We start from the raw sequence: 22,126 nt of genomic DNA, 5'->3' as shown, positions 1-22,126 counted from the left end.
AGCCCACAACCCAGGCATGTGCCATGACTGGGAATAGAACTGTGACCTCCTGGTTCATAGGTCGACACTCAACCACTGAGCCACACCAGCTGGGCTGATTCAGTTCTTGATGAGGCCTTTCTTCCTGTCTTGTAGACAGCCACCTTCTTGCTATATGCACATGTGGCCTTTCCTTGATGCATGGGTGTGGAGGGAGAGCAAGATCTCTCTTCTTCTTACAAGGTCACTAATCCCATCATGAGGTTCCACCCTCAGGGGTCATCCAACCCTAATTATCTCTTTTGGCCCCACTTTCAAATACCATTATATTGGGGTTAGAGTTTCAACACATGATTTTGTGGCCCCCAGCACAAACATTCAGCCCATAACACCAGCTGACAACAGGGGGTGAGGAGAAGATACCAAAGAAAAGGAGAAAAGGCTTTTATAAGGGCAGTGAGTCAAGGAAATCATGGCTTTTCCCAGAATGTACGGAGTATAGAGGCTTCAGGCACAGTGGCCAGTTACAGATTATAAAGCAGGTTAGCCCTATATTTTAGGACCCCCAAACACTGCCCTGAGGAACCGAGCCTATCCTGGAGTAATGGGGAGTCCTCTAGGGTTTTGTCATATTTTGTATTTCAATTATAAAAATGTTGCTGCTTTATTAAACAGAGAACTATCAATTATTGGCTTTTTGCATACTTCACCCATATTTACTCAATTTATAGAGATGACCAATCACCCTCTGACTTTTGCATTAAATATAAAATTAAGCATTTGTTCCTTTAAAAATACATGCTATATATAATATAAGCTCTTTTTTGAGATTGGAGGGGGTCATTTTTCCCCCTCAAGTTTATAAGGAGCCTCTTATTTAAATTGCATGTGTGTTCCAGGTTTACATCTTGGGGGTAAGATGTTTCATAAGAATAGAAACAAAAGAGTATTTTTTTTGTTGTGCTTCTACCTTCATGGGGTTGGGGTGGGAACCCAGGACCCACAGATTCCTCCCAAACAGCTTGCAGGTCCCCAAAGGGGATCTCCATGTGCTTGGCTGTCCTGCTATCATGCCATCATGCTGGTCACTGCCATAAATCATGTGTGACAAGCCCTGCTTCACAACACTCAGCTCTGCTATCACTGAGGCTGCCCGCTGTGAGCTGGGCATCTATAGAGGTCTGCACGCCCTCCCATAACCCCAACCTTAGGGAGTGGAGTAGATTTGTGATGGGTGCTACAAATAGTAGAAAAGGATCTGGCCAGGGACAGGAAAAGGGCTGCTGGTAGTGGGTAAAATTTGTGACCAGAGATGATAAACCTTTAGTGCCACCATGGTTTCTTCTGTACAACTTGACTATAAGGAAATGCAGAGAACTAAACAGATTGATCCCTGGTTTGAGGTAGGTGGGCTGAGCCCAGCCCGACTAGGGAGAAAGGAAATCTGAATTTGCAGTGTGTGTCAAAGGAGCCAGGTATGAGAGAGAAAGGGAAACTGGGAGGGTTGTGTTGGGATGAAAATCCCTGAGAGGGTGTGAGCCTGGAGTGGAGGAGCTGGTCTAGTGGGAATGGGGGAGAAGTGAAAGAGAGAGGCTTTAGGTTGGAGGCTTTATTTGTCAGAGTTTAAATACCCCAGATCACAGAGGAGAATTTCATACAAGAAGCCTTGAGGCTTTCACATGAAAAGTCAGCACATCAGTATGCACTTCTCATCCCCTGAGAAATGTTTGCTCTTTGAGGTATGCTCTTTGCCACTCAGCCTTTTTGGGCTTTGGCTGGGCACTGGCTCAGCTGAGGCCATTTACAAGTCTGTTTTGAACCCATATCGTCAAACCAACATCTTACCTGCAATGTTGTTACTGAAAAGCAAATCTTTTTACTGGCTTCACCTGGGTGGGGCCCCAGTTGAGGTGCAGGCCAGCAAGCGGAGCCTCAGGGCTCTGCGGCAGAGCCAGCAGGCAGGCAGGGACGTGCCCCCATTCTGGTGTCCCATCCTCTTTAGATTGTCAGGGCCCTGGGGCCTCTTTAGGTTCCAGGGTAACCCTCTGAGGAACTGTCCTGGTATCCCAGGCAGAGCCCAAAGCCCAGGATAGGCCTGAGGAAGGGGGAAGCTGAGTCACCCTGCAGGCAGAGAGGACAGGCTGAGAGCATGAAAGTGTGAAATGGGAAGCCATCTCCACTGCAGGAGTGAGTGGGGCTGTGGTCACATCCTCCACTGCCTTGTGTCTGAGTCACGAGGGTCATCGAATCACACCAGGGAGATGAGAAGGGCTGGAAAGGTGGCAGGGTTTTTTCTTATGCGTCCTCCTTATACAGGACAGACTGGGGTGGGGAAGAACATGCTTGCGTGTCAGATCTCATCCTCAGCAAAGGAAACTTCAGTGTTTCTTTACCCTTTCTATGTATTTCATATCTCAGTTCCCCTGAAAATGATTTTATGTAAATTAGGCTTGAATATTAATGGGCTGTTTTTGCCACAGAATAAAATTTCAGCCTTTGGCCTTGAATTGAAGGGCCTTCAATTGTCTGGCCCAGTCACAAAACATCATGTACTGGGAGCAGCCGGGGCCTGGGACATGAGGCCTCTTAAAACTGTAACAGGTGATTCATTCCCAGGACAAGCCCCTATTGCTCTCCTGTTGAGCCATCTCCTCCAGCCAGCTCACACACTTTCCCTCCTCCCGACTTTGTTTTTTGAAATAATTTTTAATATAGAATTAATATCACAATACCACTAGCAATTCAAAGGGAATAGGATACTGTTCTTAGTAGGAAACATCATCTTCTACTTTGGAAAGTACCATGAATACTTTTTAGAGACAGGAAGAATAAAAATAAACAAAAAAGGAGGCTTTCTCGCTGGCCTCCTTTACAGCCTCTCCAAAATATTTTTCCACACAGTGATATGCTAATAGGTACCAAATAAGTATTTTTTGAGTTCTTAGCTTTGGAGTTTTAGATGAGAGGTGTGAAATGACTTCATTATATTCTTATTATTTTATTTTTGAGCTTAACATATTCCAAGTATGTGACCAAATAGGAATGTCTGAACCCTCAAACAGAAATGCTAAGAAATGGTTACTCATGGTCTAGCAGGATTTGGCCCAGGCTTCCTTTAACGCTATGGGCCCCAGATGGCGTGGAGAGAGGAGGATGCAGAGGACAGATAACCCCTTTCAAAGTGAAAAAATCCATGAGAAACTAATAGACTACAGCCTGGAAATTCTAATATAAATCAATGGGGAAATAAGATTTAGCTGACAAAAATGTGAATCACATACAAAATTTAAGGCACAAATCCCTCCCCTAAAGTCAGGCTCACCTCCTTTCCCAAGCCTTGTCACCAAGTGGAGGCTTCCACTGCCTCAGGGTAAAATTGGTTCTATGACCGGATAAAAACCCTTTGACCCACTATCTATCTATCTATCATCTATCTATCTATCTATCTATCTATCTATCTATCTATCTATCATCTATCTATCTGTCTATCTCTCTAATCTATATATATAAAAGCCTAAGCAACCTGTACGACTGAACAACTGGAATGACCGGTCGACCAGTCGCTATGACGTGCACTGACCATCAAGGGGCAGATGCTCAACGCAGAAGCTGCCCCCGGGTGGTCAGTGCGTTCCCAAAGCAAACCTCCCATGGCCCATCCCCCCGCCCAGCCGACCCCCCTCATTGGCCCCGATTGGGGAGGCCAGCTGGCCAACCTCCTGTGGTCTGTTCCCCCAGCCGGCTGGCCCCTCGATAGGCCTTGATAGCCAGCCAGGCTGAGGGACCCCACCCATGCATGAATTTGTGCACCAGGCCTCTAGTATATCTATATAATAGAGGAATATGCAAATTAGCCAGGACGCTGTAATATCACGACCGAACAGCAGGGACCTGAGGCTGCATGGTGCCTGGCCAAGGCGAGGGACCTCAGGCTGCGCCCCCCTGCCCTGCAGGGCTTGATGGGGACCTCAGGCCGTGCCCCTTGCCTGGTGGGGCTTGATGGGGGACCTCAGGCCATGCTCCCCGCCCTGGCACTGGGCCGGGAGACCTCAGGCCATGCCCACCACCCCAGCACCAGGCCGGGGTACCTCAAGCCATGCCCCTCACCTGGCAGGACTTGACAGGGACCTCAGGCCACACCCCCCACCCTGGTGCCATGCTGGGGAACCTAAGGCTGCGCCCCTGCCCAGCGGGGCTTCATGGGGGACCTGAGACTGTGTCCCCCACCTGGCGCTGGGCTGTGGGACCTGAGACTGCGCCCCCAACCTGGAGGGGCTTAATGGGGGTGGGGTCGGCCGGGTCTGGGTCTCTTGCTTTTTTGAAGTGCATGCAGGTGGTGGGCGGGGACTTGACTCTAGGTCCCGCAGCACACCCCAGACTCTGACAGGAGGGAGATTTTCGTATACATTTTGCTAATTTTCTTTCATCTCTGATACTTCTATTATAAAGAAAGGGAAAATAGCGATATTAAAATATTTCCTCTAATTAATTCCCTTTTAATGTGCATGAATTTTGTGTACTGGGCCACTAGTTTCTTAATAAATGCCGGAGAATAATGAGTTTCTAGTTCTTTAAAATGTCCAACTTCTCTCAGCAAAAGAGCTCCAGGAGCCTCAATAATGCCCTTCTTCCATCATTTGTCAGGACCCACATTTGTTTCCACTCCCCTGATGGAATCCCACGTATCTCTGTCTTTTTCATGTCGATCTAGTGGAGCCTCACTGAAGTGCAGCAACATAAGCCACATTGCATTGCCAACTTTAGTGAATAACCTGGTGAGGGGCAGCAACTGTGGGCCTGGATTGATGGCTCTACTCCAGGTGTCTCATCATGACTACCTTCATCACATGCTTTGCTCCTGTTTATTACCCTTTTCTTATTACCTCCACCTGCAGGCAAGACCAGCCCTTTGTGAGCCATGTGAGCTTACTGCACTTGCTTCTATGATCCACGGTAAACTAGCTAATACTTTCTGCTACCCTGTGTTCTGCTGTTGCACCGGATGCTATATGTCACCTGCAGCAATCATTATAACAGTAACAACCATCATAAAACTTGACATTTCTGCAGGAGTCTACAATTTACAAAGGGCTTTCACATATCATCTCACTTAGTCTCACATGTGACCATGTTATTTCCCTGTCTGTAATCCTCTGGTGGCCCCTACTGCTCACAGCATGACACCCAGTCTCCTTATCATGGCATTCAAGGCTTTCCTGGCCCTGGCCACCAGCTCTCTCGCTGGCCTCCTTTACAGCCTCTCCATCTCACCTACCACTTCATGTTCCAGGAACATCAAACTGTTCATAGTTCACTCCACACACATCACCCTTTCTCTCACCTTTCATGTCTTGGCTTTGCTGGCCCTTTAGCCTACATGTCCTTCCCCATTTTTCCTAGCTCTTTCCTTCCTACCCCAGCCATGCCAAACCTCTCCTTTTGTGTCTGGCTTATTTCAATTAGCATACTGTCCTTCAGGCTCATTCATGCTGTGGCATATGTCAGAATTTCCTACCCTTGTAAGGATGAATAATACTCTATTATATGTATACACCACATTTTGTGTATCCAATCACCTATGAATGGAACCATTGAGTTTTACAGGTGTCTGTGTTCCTCTCTCCCTTGAGGCTGGACACCTTGTCTGATACCTCTTTGCATCCATGCACCATACACTGTTGTCTCAATAAATGTTGAATGAATGAGTCAGTTAATTAACATGCTGATGATCACAATAGCCCTTAAAGTTAGGCAGGCTCCTCTGTTACTACCTTCATTTTACAGATGAATAACCCAGACTTGGAAAGGTAAAGGGACTTTCCATTATACTAGATTGCCTTTCTTATCCTACTTGTAATTATACTGAGTAGAAATCGCCCTGCTTTGTCCAGACATCATGTCCTATTTTAGACCTCAATCATAGTTTCATTTCTATGATGGTGATTAAACTTCCAGGAAAAGAGATGCTTCAGCTGTTAGAATGATGCAGAGGCAAAGCCAGGGACATTCTGGGCCCACAAATGAGCAAAAATGTCACAGACCAGAATCCTTTATGGTTCTCTTTCAACCAAGGGCACTCTGCCCCACCCAACCCCCGGGGATATTGGGCTATGTCTGGAGACATTTTTTATTGACATAACTGTGGGGAGGTACTGCCAGCATCCAGTGGGTAGAGGTCAGGGATGTTGCTCAATACTCTATAATGCACAGGACAGCCCCCACTCCCAACAAAGAATTATCTCGAACAAATATCAATAATGCAGAGATTGAAAAACCTTTCTTGAAAGGAGTTGTAAGGAACTAAGTAGTCTCAGCAAGAGGGAGAAAACAGAGGGGGAGATTAGGGTGTCTTGAGGAGAACCAGAGGGTAGACTTGTGAGGGACCAAGCCAGGCTGACCAATAGTTAGACAAAGGCTCCTAGTATGTACTGAGTGACTTGATAACAGATTTGGCATACTGGATTGGTGAGTCCTGGAGCTCTGGGGCTTTCTGGGGACAAATATTAACATCATGGTCAGTACCTCACCAATTTATTATAATATTATGTATGTGTTGCCTTCAGGGTGAATATAAAAATGACATATATAGGTTAAATCAGAACATGGACATGTATATGTAAAATAATGCTGAATGGAAAAAAATAAAACAGATGTAGGTATTACGTGGAGCTAGTTCATCTGTGTTCAAATATGCATTAATGTAGATAGACAAAGGTCAAGAAAGTTTGAAATAATACAGCATTCATATTCAATTGTGATCTTTATGAAATTTTTACTTTAAAAGTTATTATGTAAATATCCACTTAGAGTTTAAAAAATCAGGACTATAGCCCTTCTCTCAGAATGAACAGCTGCCATTCTGTGGACTTTTACACTCCTCCAAGCACCATGCTGGGTGCCTGGTAGACATTATTGCATTAAACCATAAATAACCCAAAAAGGCAGGCAGTGTTGTACCTGTTTTTCAGATGAGAGACCTGAAGTTTGATGATCATGTAATTGACCAAGGTCACAAAGCAGCAAACGTTGGGCTGGTATGTTTACCGATTGAAGTGCCTGTTCTAGGATCCATGGAATATGCCAGGCTGCCTGTGGGATTTGGTGATCTAACACTCTCGCTGGTTTTATCAAGTATTATGGAGTTTCTAGTCTGGCTCACTAAATAACTAACTCTTTGCAGTTTGGCAGCTTGAAAATAGTTGGTATTACCACTTGACTTCTTCTGTGTTTATGACCCTTTGGGTTTCAGTTTTCACATGGTAAATACATGTTTATCTTTAACATACTTATATTATAACCTGAATTGGATCTCAATCCTATATAATAAAAGAGTAATATGCAAATTGACCATCACTCCAACACACAAGATGGCCGCCCCATGTGGACACAAAATGGCCGCCACAAGATGGCCGGCAGGGGAGGGCAGTTGTGGGCAATCAGGCCATCAGGGGAGGGCAGTTGGGAGGGACAAGGCCTGCAAGGGAGGACAGTTGGGGGCGACCAGGCCTTCAGGGGAGGGCAGTTGGGGGTGACTAGGCCTGCAGGGGAGGGCAGTTGGGGGCGACCAGGCCGGCAGGGGAGGGCAGTTAGGGGTGACCGGGCCAGCAGGGGAGGGCAGTTAGGGGCAATCGGGTCAGCAGGGGAGCAGTTAGGCATCGATCAGGCTGGCAGGGAAGTGGTTAGGGGGTGATCAGGCTGACAGGCAGAAGCAGTTAGGGGCAATCAGGCAGGCAAGCAGGATAGTGGTTGGGAGCCAGCAGTTCTGGACTGTGAGAGGGATGTACAACTGCCCACTGAGATCAGGCCTAAACGGGCAGTCGGACATCCCTCAAGGGGTCCCAGATTGCAGAGGGTGCAGGCTGGGCTGAGGGACACCCCCCGCCCCATGCATGAATTTCGTGCACCGGGCCTCTAGTCATTTCATAAAATCAAAATTATTTCTAAGTGGTATTTATATCAGTGTCCTTAAAAGATGAATATATCCCTAAAGAACATGATTTGGTCTTAACTACAATTCATTCAAATTGTCTTTGCCACGCCATGCAAAAATAGCTTATTTAAAATTTGTTAGAGAATGATTAAATTTTACTTCTTTCCTCGTTTTTCATTGGTTTTAGGTTTCTGAGATGCAAACAACACAATGTTGCCATTTTATGGGACTCCAATTGCAAAGATATGGCTCAAAGGTCATGGGTTTGCTGTGACAGGGTGAACAGCCAGACAGCATGCCTTCCTGTGGCTTGGTGAGCACAGATATTCCAGGTGCTCTGTGATTATTGTCTTGGGTCAGAGTGCCAGGAGCAGAGCCTAAAACAGGGATCTGGTGCATACTATTTTTTTTTATCATGTATTGTGGGAGTACTGTCCAGGAAGAACTATCTGGGAGTGAAGGAGTAGGCTAGGGCAGGGGAAGCTGAGCAGGGATGTGACTCCCATACACAGTGAAGAGCTTTGGAGCATAAACCTTAGCCCAGTCTTGTCTCCCACTTACACAGAGAGTCAGCCTTTGTACCTTCCCACAATAGTCAGTCATTGGAATAGGCTCACAACCCCATGCAGGTGGGGGTGTAACCACCCCAGTGAGGGGTCTCCTATGGTCCAAGAGCAATTAGCAGCCAAACTCCCAGCACCGAGGGGAGGGGTGGGAAAATGGGAGTGGGGGGATAGTGAGCTCACTGAACCTTTGAAGGGGATCATGTGGGATTATAAAAAAAAATCTAAGATCAGGTTTTTCTAAAGAACACTGTATTATAAAATACTAATGTATAAAGCAAAAACTAAATAAAGCACAGGTAAGAACACTTAGATACCTCTTCCACTACCCTTTCATTGCTCTAACTCTTGTTCTTGTCTTATTCTGAATGAGGATATACTTGTGCAGCTTATCTCTATGTGAAACCCAATTCCTGTAAAGAGCCAGGGCTTCAAGTATCTAGGGCCTCACCACCAATTTGAATTTCTTTGGCCAGAGAAACTAGGTTGGCCTGGTCTGGCCCCTTCCACCAGTAGTGTTTGGGACCCTTGCTGCTCAGCCCAGATTCTTATTTTCTTGGCATGAAGAAGACACTACCAGGGTAGGGGATAACACCTCCTCCTTAGCCCCCTGCCCCAGTCTTTCTGACAAATGCAGTAAAAGGAAGAGCTTAGTCCCATTGGGCTTCCCAACCCAGCGGTGAGATTCCTCTGGCTGTTTTCCTCAGTTAGAGGAAGGTTCCCCCACACCCAACCATCTCCTCATCTTTACCTTTTCTATTCTAATTTAGTGGAGAAAAGCATCCCTCTTGGCCTCTTGCCTCTGACCAAACTAGTAAGGCTCTAGTAAGAACCAAAAGTTGCCTCTGACGGTTCCCATGGCAACAGTTTCTTTCCTGACATGAGTGCCTTTAGTTAACCACTGTTACAAAAATCTGCTTGTACCAGAACATTACTTTTTAAAACACATTTAAATAGAGTTTGATAAGGATTTTATATAGAGATATAAAGCAGTCTTACCACAGTGATTTGTAAATATCAAAACAGTTTATGATTATGGCTCTTAATTTACCCCGTAATCATCATCATTATCCTAACAATACGATGTATGACGGAGGTCTGTGTGAAGATTTATATATTTAAGATGTACAAACATTTAAAGAAAATGAAAATGATACCTCTGAAGAATCTTCATGGATAAAGATTTGAAGGGGGAATTGGTGTGTCAAGACCCGAATGATAAGTTTGTAATGGACTTGTCTATTTTCTACATGTGCTACAGTGTGAAAATGCTGCTAAAATATTTATATCTACAAATAAAAGTGACCAGAACAGTTTTTGTCAAGTATTGAGTCTCCAACATCTGTTCTGCTAGAGAGCCATCTGCAAATTTTATTTAAACACCATCACCATCTATCACATTGTAGTTTAAAAGCTATAAATCAGAAATAGCTCATTGCTGAACTATTGGCAACAATTGATATTGACCAGGCTGCCTAGCAGAGAGAAACTTCCATACACTCAGACACACAGTTGATGGAGCACTTCATTCATTTGGATGACCTGTAGTTACTGCCAAGTTTGACCCTGAAAGATATCATGGGATGAAGAGCTTCCAAGGGGATGATTTCATCTTTCGTAAACAAGAGTCTGAGCTAATTTGCATCCACTGCATGTGGGGTGGTCCTCCAAATCCCGGGACCCTTTTTATATACATGTGGGATCATCAGTAAAATTCACAGAGATGGACAATGAATATAGTTTAGAGAAAGCAAGAGGTATTTTTTAAGGTCAAGAACCTGCCAGCCAAGGGACACTGGATTCCTGTTGGAACTCTAATCAGTTCCTCTCCAAAGCCAATACTTACAGTTGCCAAATACTCGCATCTAACCAAACAGGAGGCTAATTTCCTGTTGGGGGTTCATGAAAGCACAAAAACATGCCCCATCTGGCAGCTGTGGGAAGGAGGGCCTCCCTCTGGTTGGTAATCATGCTGGCTGCACTGGGTAATGGCAGGGAGAGGCCCTTCACTCGCCCTGTTTGAGAAATGGGCACACAGACAAAAATCCAGTTTCCTAGGCTAGAAAATCTCCATAGCAACACACTCATGCTCTAACCCTTCTTGGTCCAAAACTTCCAAGCCAGACCTCTTAGCAGAACTGTAAGCTGAGAGGATATGCTTATTAGTCTTGTCATCTCTCTTGTTAAGTCCTAGTACCTATCCACACTGACCCCAAACAACTACATGCACCCAGGCAACTACATGAACCCATTTACTCAGAGACCTTAAAGGAGACACTCCTGCGCCTCTGTCTCCCAGAGCAGATGTCTTTATCCCAAGGTTTTCATCTGATGAGGAAAAAGAATTAACAGTCATTACTTGTAAACACAGTAGCCATTTCAAAAGCAAAGTAGGAAAGTAATTTCTTCCCAAAATGATGGTTTGAATCTGTTGGAAGTTATCTCTGTGTTTGTCCCCATTCCTAGCTTCATGGACAGTGAACACTGGAAACCAGCTTATTCTCAGACAAGCCAAATAACCCTTGATGAGCTAGTGGAAGGTGCTGGTAGCAGGGGTGGTCTTGAACTGCATAAGAATATAAAGCCTGGGGTGTCCATGGAGTGGGAGAGTCCAGTCAGCCAAAGGGACAAACCTGGGCCAAAGAAGGGAGAAGAGTTCAGTTGACATTCCAGAAGTCACCAGTAGATTGAGAGGAACATGTAGACCACTGGTTCTTGAACTAAGAATAAATCAGAATCATCAGGATGATTTGTTATAACATCAACTGGTGAACCTCATTCCCAGAGATTTTTTTAAAAATCCTCACGTGAGAAAATCTTTCCATTGATTTCTAGAGAAGGTGGAAAGAAGGAAGGAGGGGAGGGGAGAGAGAGAGAGAGAGAGAGAGAGAGAGAGAGAGAAACATTGACATGAGAAAGACACATAGATTGGTTGCCTCCCACATGTGCCCCCGCAGGGGTTGGGGAACCTGCAACTGAGGTACATGCCCTTGACTGGGAATCAAACTCGTGACCCTTTGGTCTTCAGGTCGATGTTCTAACTACAGAGCAAAGACGGCCATGGCCCATTCCTAGAGAATTTGAATCAGTGACTCTGGAAAGAGGCTGGAGAAGTTGGGTTTCTAGCAGGTCCCAAGTGATGCTAAGATCCAGGAACCACATTTTAGAAGCCAATGGTCTAGCCATCCAAGTGACCACCTTGTACTTTCTGTCCTAGGTTAGAGCTGGGAGTGGTAGAATGGTGAATTAGTCAAGTACTGTTTACTATTCATATAATCTTCCTAGCTTATTATAGATAGGATTTTCCCATCTTTCTGATGAGGAAAGTGGCTTAGAGATTATTTCTCAGGTTCACATAGCTAGTGTCTATCAGGATATATTTTAATTGACTTGGAGGCCAAAGTATCAGATTGTTTCTAGCTCCCAGGTGATTGTCATGTGCAGTAGAGGCTGAGAGCCATTAGTTTGGGGTTTTCACTTTAAATCAAGTGCCAAAACAAGAGACCATTGACACCACATTGTAGGGATTCTTCCTCAGGATCTGCAACAGAAAGTGATCATGTCTAAAGTCATCTCTTTTAAAAGAAAAAAATTCATGTTCTAGGCTTAGATGAGTTATTGGGAAAGGGAGACATGAGTGAGCAAAGGTATTGAGAAAAGGTTGTTTTTAAAACAGAAAATTCAGATGTTATTCTAGGTTGCTGATTTCTTTGAGCTGGTTTGAGACAGTAGACTCAAGTTCTAGAATTATCACAATTGGAGGCATGATTAACTATCGTATGCACACCAGGAATGACCTGGCCAGTGGTTATGACTCATCTATTTATGGACAGGATCAACCTTGATCTCTGCAGGAAACAAATGGCCCGCTCAAATTAAGATAATCTGAGGATTGTTCATTAAGGGACAGCTATTTATAAAGCTGAGGGCAAGTGGGGAAACCACAAGAGATAGTGCAATCCCCAGTGTGTAGAGATGGTAACTTTGAGAAGAATAACCTTTGGTCAAGTTCAGTCTGAAGCTACTTCACAAGAAGGAAGCCAGCAGAATAAATATTCCAACCCATTGGTGTGCTGGTCAATGTCTAATAGCTGACTGATTGGGAAACATTTTGTTTAAACCGATAGCATCTGCCCATTTTCCTGGTTTAAATACTCCTTGTGTGACCTATTCCAAGCTCCCAAAGTGATATCTGGATGCAGAATGGCAAGAGATATGCACAATCAGCTCTAGTGAGCTAGTACAAGCAGCCTCCAGCCCATCAATGACCCAACTTGACTCCTCCCTCTGGCTTCTATCTCCTGCCAGGTCTTCCCATTGACTATACCTAGATGGAAGCCAAAGGAGAAGGGGACCCATGTAGGCAGGCCGCATGGACAGTCTCCCAGTCTTCCAGGGTGGAACAACATTGGAAGAGGAGAAGAGCTTCACAAAGATGCCCCTGGGGAAGTGGTTTAACCTTTCCTCCAGGCTCTTCAGGCTCTGATGACCCCACTACTTGCCACTCTAAACCTTTTCCTGGCTGCATCCTCTAATGCCTATGTGCTGCCTAAATGCCCCAAGGTTTATTAAAAGAAGAAGACAAATCTAACATGAGTTGAAAATGAAAAATAAGAGGACATCTCACCCGAAGACTTGAGTCTCCTGATTTTTTCTTTATTCCATCATATGCAAAAAAGAATAAGCAGAGATGAGAGTCTCCGGTGGAGAATTTAGTAACTTTAACATAGGCTATTTGATCCAGGTCATCTAATAAGCATTTGCTGTGTTGCTACCATGTGCAGAGCACTGTGTGAGAGCTGAGAGGAGTTATTTCCCATGGTAGCAATGATTTTACACAAACCTGTCAACCACAAGTTCCTTCTTCACTAACATCTGCCAGGAAATAGGAACTGCTCTAGACCTTTCAGTAGAAGGGATTTAATGTAGGGAACTGGTTACACAGGGGTGGAAGAGCTGGGAAGCAAACTGGGGACAGGTTAGCCACAGAGGAATCTCCTACCAACCTTAGAGCTGGATGAAGTGAGAGGAGGTAGAGGTCTCAGGGTCTGGAAGTTGGGTGGGGCCTGGAACCTTATAAGGAATCAGCCACTGACACAGGTAACTAACTGCACTGGCTATCTTCAGTCCCCCCAACCCCCAATCTCTTGCTTGTTCTCATTGGCTGCACCTACCCAGATCCTGGGAAATGCAGTTCTTTCTGCACACAGCAGACAAGGAAAAGGTGGAGATGGATGTGAACACAAGTAGGCCCATCAAGTCTCAGTGTAATTATTGGGTGCATCTGTGTGTTTGTTACCTGAATCAAGCAGTTCACTTTCTGTGGTCAGGGAGTCCAGGGAAACCAATTAATCATAATAGGATCGAGGAGGCAGTCAGCTCCATCAGCCCACATTCTAGGCATCTGTGTCAGCAGTCTCTTAAAGCACCCTCTTCCTATAGGACCCTCTTTGTCCCTATCTCTTCCTGCAAGTCCCATACATTTCTTCTCCCCTTTTAGGACATATACTAATAAGCAACCTCTATTCCCCATCTGGTGGCTGATCCCAGTTGGACTCCAACAGTTGACTTTTACACAAACAGACTGCTTTATGGAGTACATTTTATTCTGTAAGTCCTCTAATATATTTTGGTGAATGTTGATGTTTCTGCTCTGCTGAAAGTAGTTGGCTTGCCTGAGGTCACCCAACATATCAGCAGGAGTTGCAGAACTGAACCCAAAGCTCCTGAGTCATGGCCCAGTGACAAGCCCCATTACATCATGAGGCTTTTTGTGGCTATAAAAAGATCCATCTATGGAAAGAACCTCCTCCAAGATTTGCTGAGACAAGCTGGGTGTTGGGCACTGTGTGTGCACCTCAACTGGGCAGTGGGCCACCAGCCACCTGACAACAGGAAGGACTCAGGGGAGTGGAAGAAGAACTTGCAGGTGACAGCATTTTACCTCAAATGTCCCAACTTGCAATCAAGACATGACACAGATATTGTATGTATATTATAGACAAATTTAATGTTGAGGAAAAAAATCTCTTTTTCAATTGCATGACTAATTACAGCATTTGCCAATTTTCTTGGTGTAAATATTCTCTCTCGCCTATTTCAAGATATAAAACTGAGGTCACTGGACACAGAATTGAGAAGAGATGTACACAGTCAGCTCCACCCCACCCCTGCCCTGACCTCACCCTCTCCTCCCAATCTCCACTCAAGGACTCTGAGTTTGTAGCGATGGAATTTTCCATCCAGAGCTTATCATTTGTGACACCCATCCCAAAGAAGTAAGGATTCTGATGCTCTAGCAGACAAAATGGGCTTGGATATTATCTTTGTTAAGTGATGCCTGGAAATAAACACAGACTAACCATTACCACATCTGCTCCACAAATTAGAGGTTAAGGGCATGACACTGCCTTGGTTTTAATCCTTGCTTTAATATTTAGTAGTTCTATAACTCAGGCATTTACTTAACTTCTCTGTGACTTAGTTTTAGAATAATAATACAAATTTCACAGGTAGTTATGAGAGTTAAATTATTTAATGGTATAAAGCACTTAAAATAGTGCCTAATAAAAGTCACATATTATTATATAACTAGAGGCCTGGTGCATGAAATTCGTGCATGGGGAGGGGGTGTCCCTTAGCCCAGCCCGTACCCTCTTCAAGCTGGGACCCCACCGGGATCGGGCCTAAACAGGCAGTCGGACATCCCTCTCACAATCCAGGACTGCTGGCTCCCAACCGCTCGCCTGACTGCCTTCCTGATTGCCCCTAACTGCTTCTGCCTGCTAGCCTGATCACCCCCTAACCACTCCCCTGCCAGCCTGATTGATGCCTAACTGCTCCCCTGCCAGCCTGTTTGCCCCTAATTGCCCTCCCCTGCAGGCCTGGTCCCCCCCAACTGCTCTCCCTTGCAGGCCTGGGTTCCCCCCAACTGCCCTTCCCTGCAGGCCTGGTCACACCCAACTTCCCTCCTCTGCCGGCCTGGTCACCCCTAACTGCCCTCCCCTGCAGGCCTGATCCCTCCCAACTGCCCTCCCCTGCTGGCCTGATCACCCACAACTGCCCTCCCTTGCAGACCTGGTCCCTCCCAACTGCCCTCCCCTGCTGGCCATCTTGTGGTGGTTATCTTGTGTCCACATGGGAGCAGTCATCTTTGACCACATGGGGGCAGCCATCTTGTGTGTTGGAGTGATGGTCAATCTGCATATTACTCTTTTATTAGATAGGATAGAGGCCTGGTGCACAGGTGTGGGCCAGCTGGTTTGCCCTGAAGGTGTCCTGGATCAGGGTGGGGGTTCCCTTGGGGCATGGGGCAGCCTGGGCAAGGGGACTGTGGTGGTTTGCAGGCCGACCACGCCCCCTGGTGACCCAAGCGGAGGCCCTGGTATCTGGGATTTATTTATCTTCTATAATTGAAACTTTGTAGCCTGGAGAGGAGGCCTGGGCTGGCCAGGGTGTGTGGAAAGCTTGGCTTCCTCCATTGCTGGGAGCAACCCTAGCCTCCTGCTCTCTCCAGCTCTGTGGCTGCTGTCATTTTTGTTGGGATTTATTTATCTTCTATAATTGAAACTTTGTAGCCTGGAGTGGAGGCCTGGGTGTTCGGAAAGCTTGGCTTCCTCCATTGCCGGGGAAACTCAAGCCTCCCTCCTGCTCTCTCTGTGGCCGCAGCCATCTTGGTTGGGTTAATTTGCATACTCACGCCTGATTGGCTGGTGGGCGTGGCTTGTGGGTGTAATGGAGTGATGGTTAATTTGCATATTACTCTTTTATTAGATAGGATGCTGAGAGATGGAAGTGCTTCTATTAACACAGGGGAAGTTAAGGATCATCTTGCATTTCAGTCATTCTCAGTTGTAGTAAGGATTAAGAAAAGTCATGTAGAACAATAGACTCTCATTTCTGGAAATGGGTGTTGAGGACATTTAATCCAAGCTCCCACACAGTGGGGACATTCCTTCTGCTACACCAATTTCTGCTGGAACATCTCCAGAGTCAGGGATTTTCTTCTCAAGGCTACTATATTTATTTTTACCCCTTCCCCCAATTCTGAATCAAAGTCAGCCTCCTAGCAATGCACAGTTTATTGGTCCTAGTTGGTCTTGCTGAAACCACATGGAAAAGTTTGATCCCTTTTCTGCCTAAGGATAAATAAGTTGCCATTTTTTGATTCCAGTATCTGTAACCAATTCTGTAAAGCAAGCTATGTTAGGTCACAGAGTAGAGTGACTGAGGGCTGACCCATGGGAAGGCTGGTGCCCAGAGGATCTCAATATTCAAAACCACTGGAGAGCCCCTTAAGGCACTGTGCGTCAGGTTCCACTGTGTTCCATCTTCCTGTCATTCATTGTGCTTACCATTGGAAGTTCACAGAGAGGGCCTCAAAAGCCAGCTCAACTCAAATTGCTACTGAGTATTCTTTAACATAACCCTTGCTCTTATGTCCATGTGAAATTAGTAAAAAGTCTCCTCTCATTCTGAAAATTTTAGCACTGTTACAGCAATACTCTTTCTCTTACTGCTATTCCCCACCACCTACTCCCTTTGGCTGGGGGAGGGCACCCTGATTAACAGTCTCACCAGGATTGCACACCATGAGAAAAAAGTAGGTCTCAAAAAGCAAAAACCTGTAATCAAAAGGTAAGGTAGTCAGAGAGTGATATCTTCTAAAACAACCCTTCAAATATTTGAAGATACTACCCTAACCCATGCAAGGTATTTCCTCCACAGGATAAAAATTCCAAATGTCTTCTATAGGAGAAAGAGCATTAGTGATGGGTTTGGTTCAGGCATTAAACTTAGTGTAAATCCTTGGATCACCAATTTTTTAGCTGTGTGACTTGGAGCAAGTCATTTGGCTTCTGAGGTCACTTTCCACAACTGTAAAGTGGGGATAATAATAGCAACTCATAGAGTTATTGAAAAATAAAATAAATGTGTTAAAGTGGTGTTTGGTACCCAGTAAATACTCAAAGGCCATAGGTATTATTATGATAATTCTAGTTTAGCACAATTATGCCTTTGCTAACATAGTAAAGAGCATTTCTTTAAAAAAAAAAAACACCAAAATTTAGTTAGACATTACTTATGTTATATAAGTGTAGTCACACTATGGAGTCATTTGAAAAGAATACATATGCATAGATAGAGTCTGGTACTTTCTTGATTAGCTCAATTGTTACTGAGTATTCTTTAGCATAACCCTTGCTTTTATGTCCATGTGAAAGTAGTAAAAAGTATCCTCTCATTATGAAATTTTTAGCACTGTTACAGCAATACTCTTTCTCTTACTGCTATTCCCCACCACCTACTCCCTTAAACTTGAAAAGCCCAGAGTTATTTCATCTGGGTTATTGCATCAATATATATTTAAATTGTTATAAAATAATAACAGCTTAAAATCAAACAGATTATTATCTTAGCAATAGAAGAATCCTTTGGCAAAATGCACCTAGCATCAGTATGTGCTAGGCTTTAGGGAACAAGACAGACACGGAAATTCTGTCCTCATGGAGCTTACATTCTATCCATCCATACATAGTACCTCTATGTATCCATTATACTATAAATATGTGTACATATTTATTTACCCTGCTGCTTGCCAGTTTTTCCAGACACTTGACCTTGTTCACCTCTAGTCTCATGCCTGTAGCATACATGATGTTGAATAGCCCTTAATGGATTAATGAATAAACAAATGAATAGTGGAATGAATGAATGAGCCCATGTATTTACAATACTCCTTCCTCCAATGTGCAATCTTAAATTTTTATAAAAAATTTCCCTCTTGTAAGGAAAAAAAGATGGTGGCTGTCAGGATGGAGGTGAGAGAGAGGGTGTGAGTGAGTGAGGGGATGAAAGGAGAGTATGTGGATGTGTGTGGTGTGTGTGTGTGAGTGAGTGAGGGAGGGACAGTTAAATCCTGCAGGAGCAGCAGGGACTGGCAGATCAGGCTCTCTTGGACAGGGAGAGACTACCACCACTGTGGGCACTCCCCGGACTGTGGGACTCGGGCACGAAGCCAATGCCATCTTGAAGGGGAGAGCGGCCTCTTCTAGGAACTCATCAGCACCACCACCCAGACAGGCCTTGGACACTGCCCAAGCAGCCACTCCAGCCAAAATCCTGCTGCCCCACCCGCAGACCCGAGGACCCTGGGACCTCCACCTCCAAAGGTGCACTGCTCCCGCAGCAGTAAGTGCAACTTCCCCCTCCCCAGCGGCAGAACTCTGGAACCACATTCGCATGTCTCCAGCGAGCAGGCATCCAGGGCACACCACTCTGTAGGCAGTGCCTGGGAGCCACTGGGAGCCCCCGCTGGGTGTGTACAGACAAGGGTGCACTGCCCCGCAGTAGAAATTTTGAATTCCCTGTTCCTGAATAACTGCCCACAGAAACCCCAGCTGTGCAACTTCAGCACCAGGGCCCCTCAGAGTGCGTCAGAGCTCTGCGCCGGCAAACGCACTGCTACAGTCATGCATTTCCAGCAAGCAGGCCCCCTGAGCCCATCAATCCACAGGGCGCTCTTGGGAGCCTCTGTGAGCCCCCACTGGGTGCAATCTTGGACAAACAGGGATGCACTCCCCCGGCAGTAGAAATTCTGAATTAATTCAACCTGGATACCTGCCCATAGAAACCTTGATTGTGCGGCTTCAGTGCCAGGGCCCTTCAAAATGCTTCAGTGTGCCACACTGGCAAATGCACCGTGGGTGCCCCTGTGAGTCGCCACTGTGAGTGTGCATATCCAACAACAGATGCAGCAGCAAAAACTGAGTCTTCCCACCCCACAGCTGCAGAACTGTGGACACTACAGTCACACGCTTTTTTAGTGTGCAGGCCTCCCAAGCCCATTGCTCCACAGGCAGCCCTCGGGAGCCACTGTGAGCCCCCGTTGGGTGCACACTTATACCAACAGGGGTGCACCACAGTCTCGCCTTTCCAAAGCACAGGCCTCCTAAGACCCACCATCCCAACAGACAGCTCCTGGGTGCCACTGTGAATTCCCAATGGGCACGTGCTATTTCAACCAAGGCGCAAGACAGCAAAAATTGGGACACTCTCCTCCACAGCTGCTGACTTCTAGACACCCCAGTTGCGCCTTTCCAGCTCGCAGGCCTACATCAAGAGAACCCAAATCGCTCAAGTAGGGAGTTATGCTAGATTACCAAGCCCAGGAGACCTGAGAGATCACATCAGTAGCACCATCCACAAAAGAACTGGGGTAACAAAGCAATCGGATCTACAATTAAAATGTTACAGCAAAATATGGGAAGACAAAAAAGTAATCCCCAAAGGAAAGAAAAAGAGGAATCACCAGAAAGGGAGTTAAATGAAATTGAGGCAAGTAACTTGTCAGAGAAAGAATTTGGAGTAATGGTTATAAGGATGCTCAAATGGCTGGATGACAAATACACACAACTCAATGACAAATACACACAACTCAACAAGAATAATAAGGAGCTGAATAAGAATGTCACCAACATGAAAAGGAACCAACAGGAAATGAAGAACGACATAGCTGCAATAAAGAACACAATGGAAGGCTTAAACAGTAGACTAGAGGAGGCTGAGGACCGCATCAGTGAAGTAGAAGACAAGGTAGAAAAAAACACACAAACACAGCAGCAATTGGAAAGAAAATTTAAAAAGCAAGAGGAGAGCCTAAGGGAGCTTTGGGACAACACAAAACAAAACAGCATTCACAAAATAGGGGAACCAGAAGGAAAGGAAGAGAAGCAAGGAATAGAAAATGTGTTTGAAGAAATAATGACAGAAAACTTCCCTGACAATGGCAAGAAAAAAACTACGCAAGTCCAAGAAGCACATAGAGTCCCAAACAAGATGAACCCCAAAACACCAACACCAAGACACATCATAATTAAATTGGCAAACACCAACAACAAAGTAAGAATCTTAAAGGCTGCCAGAGAGAGACAGAAAGTTACCTATAAGGGATCTCCTATTAGAATATCAACTGATTTCTCAACAGAAACACACCAGGCCAGAAGGGAATGGAATGAAATATACAAAGTGATGCAAAGCAAGGGACTGAATCCAAGAATACTATACCCAGCAAGGCTATCATTCAAAATTGAAGGTGGAATCAGGAGCTTCACAGACAAAAAAGGGCTAAGAAAGTTTATTACCACCAAGCCAGCAATGCAAGAAATGCTAAAGGGACTGCTGTAAAAAGACAAAACAGAAAGGCAAGAAGAAACACAAACATTAAGAAAAAAAATGACGACAAACAAGTACTTATCAATAATAACATTAAACGTAAATGGATTAAATGCTTCAATCAAAATACATAGGGTAGCTGAATGGATAAGAAAACATGACCCATATATTTGCTGTCGGCAAGAGACCCACCTCAGAACAAAGGATTCACACAGACTGAGAGTGAAGGGATGGAAAAACATCTTTCAGGCAAAAGGAAATGAGAAAAAAGCTGGGGTTGTGATACTAATATCTGACAAAATAGACCTCAAAGTAAAGGCCATAACAAGAGATAAGGAAGGAGACTACATAATACTAAAGGGAGCAATTCAACAAGAAGATATAACTCTGGTAAGCATATATGCACCCAATGCAGGAACACCCAAATACATTAAAAAAACTCCTGGAGGATATCAAGGAAGAGACTGATAGCAATACAGTCACAGTAGGGGACTTTAATACCCCATTGACAACACTGGATAAATCCTCTAAACAAAAAATCAGCAAAGAAACAGCAATCCTAAATGACTCACTAGGTCAGATGGATTTAATTGACATATTTCACCCCAAAGCTACAGAATATACATTCTTTTCAGTGTACATGGAACATTTTCAAAGATAGACCACATATCAGGACACATGCAAAGTCTCTTCAAATTCAAGAGGATAGAAATCATAACAAGCATCTTCTCAGATCACAATGGCATAAAACTAGAAATCAACTACAATAAAAACAAAGGAAAAAAATCAAACACTTGGAAGCTAAATAGCATGCTATTAAACAATGATTGGATTACCAAAGAGATCAAGGAAGAAATAAAAAGCATCCTGAAAACAAATGACAATGAAAACAAAACAATCCAAAATCTATGGGACACAATGAAAGCAGTCCTGAGAGGGAAGTTCATAGCTCTGCAGGCCTACTTCAAAAAATAAGAAAAACTGGTAATAAATTATCTAACCTTGCAACTTAAAAAATTAGAAAGAGGGTAACAAGAAAAGCCCACAGTATCCAGAAGGAAGGAAATAATAAAGATCAGAGCAGAAATAAACAACATAGAGACAAAAACAAACAAACAAACAAACAAAAAACAACAACACAAAGATCAATGAAACCAAGAGCTGGTTCTTTGAAAGGATAAACAAGATTGATGAACCTCTAGCCAGGCTCACCAAGAAACAAAGAGGGAGGACCCAAATAAACAAAATCAGAAATGAAAAAGATGAAGTAACAACTGACCCCACTGATATACAAAGGATTGTAAAAAAACACTACAAACAACTCTACTCCAACAAACTGGACAACCTCAACGAAATGGACATATTCTTAGAAAAATATAAGCTTCCAAAACTCAATCAGGAAGAATTAAAAAACCTGAATAGGCTGATAACTACAGATGAAATTGAAACAGTAATCAAAAAGCTTCCAGTAAACAAAGCC

The sequence above is a fragment of the Plecotus auritus genome (assembly GCF_963455305.1).
Source record: "Plecotus auritus genome assembly, chromosome: 2".
Lineage (NCBI taxonomy): Eukaryota > Metazoa > Chordata > Mammalia > Chiroptera > Vespertilionidae > Plecotus > Plecotus auritus.
This window is presented reverse-complemented; position numbering follows the sequence as displayed.